This window comes from Chaetura pelagica, unplaced genomic scaffold (genome assembly GCF_000747805.2).
Source record: "Chaetura pelagica isolate M959 unplaced genomic scaffold, ChaPel_1.0 scaffold360, whole genome shotgun sequence".
NCBI lineage: Eukaryota > Metazoa > Chordata > Aves > Apodiformes > Apodidae > Chaetura > Chaetura pelagica.
In genome coordinates this window covers 1,094,085-1,102,292 of record NW_009951950.1, presented here as the reverse complement: position 1 = coordinate 1,102,292, position 8,208 = coordinate 1,094,085, and positions in this window count along the sequence as shown.

Sequence of the window (8,208 nt, the reverse complement as noted above, 5' to 3'; positions counted from 1 at the left end):
CCGCGCTGGGTGCGCCGGAAAGGCTGGAGGCAGATGGGGGCCGGACAGGGTGCGACAGCTCTGGCAGCCCGCGCTCCTTAGGTCCTTTTTATTTACGAAAATGTGAGAACGTGTGCCAGCAGGCGGTGGGGGCGAGGAGGAGAGCCGTGGAGCCGCAGCACCCCAGCCTCGCCTTGCCCAGGAATCCAATAGCCCTCGGTCCGTGAGCCAGGGAAAGAAGGGTTAACCTTGGCAGGAAAGCAGGTGCCCAAAGACGGTGCCCGAAGTAATAACTGGCTGCCAAAATACCAATTGTGTTTGTACATCTACTATTAGGGCTCTGAAATACAGGATGGTTGTGATTAATTTTTTTTTTATGTGCATTTTACACCTTCTATGATTTTTATTGCCAAAGTGTAAATGTCATCTCCGTGAAGCTAAGTAGGAAAAATGGAGAGCCTGACCATGCCCTCCCAAGTAAGCACAGAAGACCTTTACGGTTCACACAGTCACAGAAAATCCTAATGCCCATTTGCGTTAAGTATTGACATAAGTTCTGAGAGTTGTCCAATTATGCAATCATATTCCATACCCGGGTATGAGCAAGGAATTGAATGAAAGTGCAGTACTATACAGTCAGTGTCTTCAGAAATTATTTCAATTTCTTACAGCTGGAAAAAAACCCAGGACTTCTGCATCTTGCTAGTTGTGCCAAATGAGCAAGACACAGACCTATTGGAGTGGGCCCATAGGAGGGCTACAGAAATAATCAGAGATAGATCATCTCTCATGTAAGAAAAGGCTGAGAGAACTGGGGATGTTTGTCTTGTCTTGTTGTCAGCGTTTGACTCAGGTCCGACCACAATGCCCTTGATCCCCTTCCCCTCCCACCCAGGTAGGGAAGAAGAGAGAGACTTGGCTGGATTGAAAACTAAACTACACAGCTTTAATTAAAACACTAATGAATGATATAAGAAAATATATACAATTATATACAAATATGTTCAGGTATGTGCAAAAGCCTCTCGCCTCCCCCCACCCCCAGCAACTCCCCCAGCACTCCCCTCAGATGGGACAGTCCTTGTCCTGTCCTGTCTTGTCTTCAACAAAGGCAGTAACAACAATAAAAAAATCCCAAACCTCCAATATCTTGTACATAATTTGTTTGCAGGGGAAACAGGGGCTCAGATTTGGGTCACCAGATACAGGGTTACGAAGTAGCAGGATGAAGAGAAACTATGAAGAACTGCTAACAAATAACACAGTTAAATTACAATTTCATCTACCAGATAACAGCAAATGACTGTCGGATTTTATGTTCCATGTTGACAAAAACATTAGAGAGATCATGTGGCAGAATAATAAACAAGGAGAGGGTGTGATCAGTAAATGATTTGCTCAGCCTGGTAGCTGAGCTTACACAAGAAGTGGAGAGTTTGAGGGCAGTGTGGGAAAAAACTAGAGATCTGTGTGCGATTGCACGGCTGTGATCGCTTTGCCATGACTGAGCCAACGTGGGATAGCTCAGATGATTGGAGCACTGTTATGGACGGCTATGTAGTGCTCAGGAAAGACAGGTCATCAAAGCAAGGTGGTAGAGTGGCTCTTTATATGAAGGAGCACCTGAAGTGTACCCAACTCTGGCCAGGGGAGAAGGAAGAATGTGTTGACAGCCAAGGGACAGGCCAACATGACAAGACAAGACATTAATGACATTGTTGTGGGTGTCTCTACAGGCCACCTGATCAGGATGAGGAGGTTGATGTGGAGTTTTAACAGGCAGCTGAAAGTAGCCTCGCTATCACAGGATTTTGTTCTCATGGGGGCTTTAAATCACCCAGACATTTGCTGGAAAGGCAAGACTTGCTTCAGTCTTCACTACAAAAGCCAGTCCTCTCAAATCCCAGACCCTGGGGATAAGACAATGTCTGGAGAAAGAAAGACTTTCCCTTGGTAGAGGAAGACCAGGTTAGAGGCCACTTAGCCAAACTGGACATCCACAAATCCAGGGCCATGGGCCCTGCTGGGATGCATCCACAAGTTCTGAGAGAGCTGGCAAATGTTATAGCTAGGCCACCCACCATTATCTTTGAGAGATCGTAGAGAACAGGAGAGGTACCTGAGGGCTGCAGGAGAGCTAATGTCACTACAGTCTTCAAAAAGGGCAAGAAGGAGGACCCAGGGAACTACAAGCTGGTTAGTCTCGCCTCTGTCCCTGGTAAGGTGTTAGAAAAAGATCATTCTGGATGTAATGACAAAAGATGTGAAAGTAAAGAATGTTATTGGGAGAAGTCAGCATGGACTCACCCAAGGGAAATCATGCTTGACCAACCCAATTGCCTTCTATGACATCATTACTGGCTGGCTAGATAAGGGGAGAGGAGTGCATGTTATCTATCTACTTCAGCAAAGCTTTTGATACTGTTTCCCATTCTCATTAGGAAACTCAGGAAGAGTGGGCTTGATAAGCAGACAGTGAGGCCGATTGACAGCTGGCTGTGTGACAGATCTCAGAGGGTGGTGGTCAATGGATCAGGATTGAGTTGGAGACCAGTAACCAGTGGTATCCCCCAAAGATCACTATTCAGTCCCGTCTTATTCAATGTTTATCAATGATCTGGATGAGGGGACAGAGGGTATCCTTAGAAAACTTGCTGAGGATACGAAACTGGGAGGGGAGCCTGACACCCCAGAAGCCTGTGCTGCCATTCAGTGTGACCTGGACAGGCAGGAGAGTTGGGCAAAGAAGAACCTCATGAGGTTCAGTAAGAGCGTGTGTAGGGTCCTGCACCTGGGAAGAAAGAACCCTGAGCACCAATATAGGTGCTGATATGGACCTCATACTATTACCCCTCCTTTGATCTCTCAGGTAGTAGTGATGAGATGGAGAAAAGAGGTTTGAGGGTAATAAAGATTTCAGGGTATAGAGATGACTGGTCAAAGGTTTGGGAGCAGAAGTTTTGTTCTCTTCTGTTCCTCCAGTCTGGGGGAATGATGAATGGGTAAATAAAAAGACCAGACAGATCAATGCCTGACCCCAAAACTGATGCTACCAGCAGGACTTTGGGGTTTTTTGATCACAGCTTGATTTACGGGACATTGGATGAGAAGACCCTGTCCTGCAGGGGAAAGAGGATACTAGGGCAAGAGTTAGTGGGTTTTTTTTGATAGAACAGAGGATAAAACCAGGCTTACTACAGCTGAGCCTAGAGGTGGTGTGCCCATTTCAGGGATGAAATTGATAACCCAGCTCAAGCGCATTTACACCAATGCACGCAGCACGGGAAGCAAACAGGAAGAGCTGAAAGCCCTCGTGCAGCAAGAGATAGCTACGACCTAATTGTCATCACAGAAACATAGTGGAATGGAGCTCAGAACTGGAATACTTCAATAGATTACAAGCTCATCAGAAGAGATAGGCAAGGAAAGAAAGGAGGTTGGGTGGCTCTATACAGTGAGGAGTGCTTTGATTGTATAGAGCTCAATGATAGTGAGGACAACGTTGTGTGTTTATAGGTGAAGATGAGGGAGAATGCAAATAAGATGGATATCCTTTTGGGAGTCTCCTACAGACCACCCAACCAGGATGAGGAAGCAGATGAAACATTTTCAGGTGGCTGGCAGAAGTCTCAAAATCACCAGCCCTAGTTGTGGTGGGGGACTTAAACCTATTAGACATCTGCTGGAACAACAACTCAGCCACAAGCAGGCAGGCTAGGAAGTTTCTTGAATGTATGGAAGGCAACTTCCTAACACTGCTGGTAAGGGAGCCTACAGGGGAAGTGCCTTACTGGACCTGCTGTTCATCAACAGGGAAGGAGAGGTGGGGGATGTAGAGGTCAGAGGCCATCTTGGGCTTAACAATCATGAAATAATTAAATTCTCAATACTTAGTGAAATAAGGAGAGGGGTCACCAAAACCTCCACTATGGACTTCAGGAGGGCAGACATCAGCCTGTTTAGAACACTGGCTAAGAGAGTCCCTGGGGAGTTAGTTCTGAGGGGCAAAGAGGTTCAGGAAGGCTGTAGGGTCTTCAAGAAGAAAGTCTTAAAAGCACAGGAGCAGACTGTGCCTGTGTGTCATAAAACAAACTGTTGGGGAAGACGACTGGCCTGGCTGAACAGGGAGCTTTTTCTGGGACTCAGGGAGAAAAAGAGAGTCTATCACCTTTGGAAGGAAGGACAGGCAACTCAAGATGAGTACAGGGAGCTTGTGAGGACATGCAGAGAGGAAATGAGAAACGCAAAAGCCCGGCTGGAGCTGAACCTGGCCACTACCATAAAGAACAATTAAAAATAAAAGGTTTTACAAATAAATAAATAGCAAAATGAGAACCAAGGAGAGTTTCCAACCCTTATTTGATGAGCATGGGAACACAGCAACCAGGGATGAAGAAACCTGGGTAACAGGGGAGGTCCCAGATGACTGGAGGCTTGCCAATGTGACACCCATCTACAAGAAGGGGCTGAAGAAGGATCCTGGGAACTACAGGCCTGTCAGCATGACCTCAGTACCTGGGAAAATCCTAGAGAGGCTCCTCTTAAGTGTGTTCACACAGGAAGTGCAGGATAACCATGAGATCAGGCCCAGCCAGCATGGGTTCAGGAAAAGCAGGTCCTCCTTGACTAACCTGATCTCCTTCTATAATCAGCTGACCCACCTGGTGGATGAAGGAAGAGCTGTGGACATTGTCCATCTGGACTTTGGTAAGGCCTTTGATACCATCTCCCACAGCATTCTCCTGGAGAAGCCGGTGACTCATGGTGTAGACAGGTAAGCTCTCTGCTGGCTAAAAAAACTGGCTGGCCAAGCCCAGGGAGTTGTAGTGAATGGAGTTGGATCCAGATGGTGGCCTTTATTTTCCCAGTAAATAATCCCTTTTATTAATCAACAACCCTAAATTTGAAAAAAGTACACATGGTTGTGGGCACACACCAGCCTCAGAATGGGACAAAGAATAACTGCAAGTGTATTAAAAATAATTCCCTTTTCCACTCTTGCTATTTGGCATTCTTTTGAAGGGAGTCAGATTTGGACCTGATGAATCACTGATGAGGTATGTCCTGTTTCTGCTTTCCTTTGGTTATAATTCAAATAGAAAATGTAGCATTTGGGGAACTTTTTTTGCTCCAAATGAGATGTTTGCTGTCCAGTGGAAAAATAAAAATTCTATTATATGTATTTTAAAAGCCTTAAAAGATAACCTGCATTTCCTAGCTTACATTTTTTTGCTGTCACACAATGTGTTCAATTTCCAAGGCTGAGAATGAGCAATTGTGAATACATAATTGAAGAAGAGCAATGCAATAAATAAGTGTCAGGTCTAGAACTAGTGAATTCACAGATTGTGCTGCCTACAGGGGGAAAACAAAAAAGGAAAAAGCAAAAAATTGAATCTTGGGGTATATAGCTGTCAAATGAAGTGGATGTTATCAAATTACATACTGTTCATTTTCTTACTGTCTTCAACAGTTGCTATGACCTTTCTGCAATGTGGCACAAAAATGCCATCTTTCAAGTGAAAGCTTGCAACTCTTAAACTGATCTTTTGAAGATGTTATTACATGCAACACTGAGTGTCTGGAAGGTGCAGCCTTCTCATTTTATCCAATGCAACACAGCAAAAGCAACATGACCTTTAGCAAACTACCTCCACCCTATATCTCTGCAGCCCCTTAAGAACCTCTTCTAATAGTGAGGTGAGAGGCAGAAAAAAATTGGTTAGGCTGAGATCTGCTTTACATTTGGTTTTAAATACCACAAGCAAATACCTATCACATTCATAAGGGCTTCTGGTCCGCTTAATTCAGACAACCAACCCTGAGATGTGAAAAGCTGTACTTTGTTTGATCATCAATTAAACACAAACAATTCAAAGTAGTTACTTGTTTTCAAAGTATTTTTTCTAGGCTCAAATATTTTGAGTTGTACACAACCAACTGTACTTCCAGTATTTAATTATGTAATAACAGCAGTAATCATAAGTATTCCTTAATATTTGGCCTTCAGTTATTATTTTGATCATATTATGAAGAGTCCTCAAATGCTGAGCAATAATGACTGCTACTAATATAGTCAGTAGATTTTTCTGACAGTGTGTCTTGAAACCAGCAATTTCTGTGTTCCATTTGATTCCCGGAGCTCTCATCTTCATCCTCTGAAGAAACTTCTGAAGAGCAGGACCTCTTAAATATAGAATACTACTAAACTAGAATAGAGCAGAGCTCTGGTTAGGTACCTTGTGTTCTTCTTAATTATTTTAAGCAATTACATAAACATGAAGACAAGTTGTGTGAAACATGTATTACAATCAATTTGGGGGAGGTTAGAACCATAGCTTAATAATATATGGAAGCAAAAGGAACAGAGTATCTCTCTCCTTCATTTCTGAGCTGAGGGGCTGTATCTCAGGAGTAAGCCCACAGCTGCACCTCAGGCTCTCTTCTATACCTCCCTAGGCAACAGCAAATAAACACCACAGATAAAAATACAATAATTCTTAAGCTGTCATACTTTGAACAGCACAAAACTTTTTACCATTTCTCTTATAATACTTGAGGTTTCCATTCACCATGTCTCCCCCCCCTTTTTTTTTAATGTCCATCAAGGTTATTGTGAAATTTTTATTGTATTTTATTTTACTTTAATTTACATTACTTTACATTCTTTTTGCAGCTGTTGTTTGTGTATAATCCAAGAATTAACCAACACCACCATCACCACTACCCATCCCACAGAACTGGACAAGTATACATGTATACAACAAACTTGAGACCATGTTATCCAGATACAGCAGTTTTTATAAGCATTTCCCATAATGGAGAAAATGCTTCTTGGACAAGAAAAGGCTCTGAATAGTATCTGGGGGAAAATGCCCCTGCAGGCCTATGATCATGTTGGCATCATAGAGACATGGTGGGATGTCTCCTATGACTTGAGAGTTGGAATGGAAGGATGCAGGCTTTTTAGGAATGACAGGCAAACTCAGGAGTGATGCATCCCAACAAAGACAAACTCTGGCAAAAACATCAGGAGGCCTGCATGCATGAACAATGAGCTCCTGGACAAACTCAAACACAAAACAGAAGCCTACCGAGGGTGGTAGCAAGGCCAGGTAGCCTGTGAGGAGTGCAGAGAAACTGTACAGAGATTAAGAGTAGGGAGACACTGGAACAGGTTGCCCAGGGAAGTTGTGGAGCAACCTGGCCTAGTGGGAGGTGTCCCTGCCCATGCAGGGGGGTAGGTTATCTTTAAGGTCCTGTCTAGCCTAAACCATTCTATGATTGCATAATTCTATGACTGATGACATCTAGACTGGAAAACTGAAGGTTGTGCTAAAAAGAACTCTTAGTCTGGAAGGTCATTAATTAAATTCTTTAAGCAGCAATTATTAGTCTGATAATACTAAGTCATTCGATAAGTAAAGACAAACAGTGTTTACTAATGAAATATTCTAGTGAAGCAAAATGAGAAAAGAATGGTATTGCAGAAGAGGGCTAGAAAATTAAATGAGACAAACTGGAATACTTTGCATACTAGAGTACTGGAATAGGAATAGTGTTCTAGCAAAAATCAAGGTCATACTCTGAATTATTAACAGCCAGAATTTCTCCTAGAAGCTTGCTCAGTGGTTATGACACAACTCGGGGACGTATTTGCTGCATTAACCCAGCATTCGAAATGTCATTAGAAGAACAAATATATAATCTTAGGTACTTATCAAAGATACGCAGCAAATCTGATGTTATCGTTTAATGCACTTTGTTTGGCATTTTGATCTCAAAAAGCATCTCATGTTAAATCAGATTCAATGAGAGAGATCCAAAGAAGAGCTGTTGGCATCATGTCTAGACCAGGCAACCTGGCAGCACTTGCCTTTTGCTAAAGGACAGGAGGTCACACTGCTTATCCTTCAAACAAGCCTGGAGTCAAGGTTAATACTTGTAGCTTGTAAAGTTTAAGAAGCAGAACAAATTGTTTCAAAGTTGGGGCTGCAGCAAACTGGCTACCCACCTTCTGCATGGCTTAGATCTCAGGGCAGGACAGGCTCATCTCTGATTCTGAGCTCAACTTGCTCATGTATTGTTGGTCCTCAGACTTCCAAGATAAGCTTCACTCCTCATGACATGAATATACAAGGTTTTAAGATAGATTAATGACAAAAGACAAGCACTCTCGTTAACAGGTGACTGTTCTTTTGTGCATGTGAATATGGATATTCACAGAGA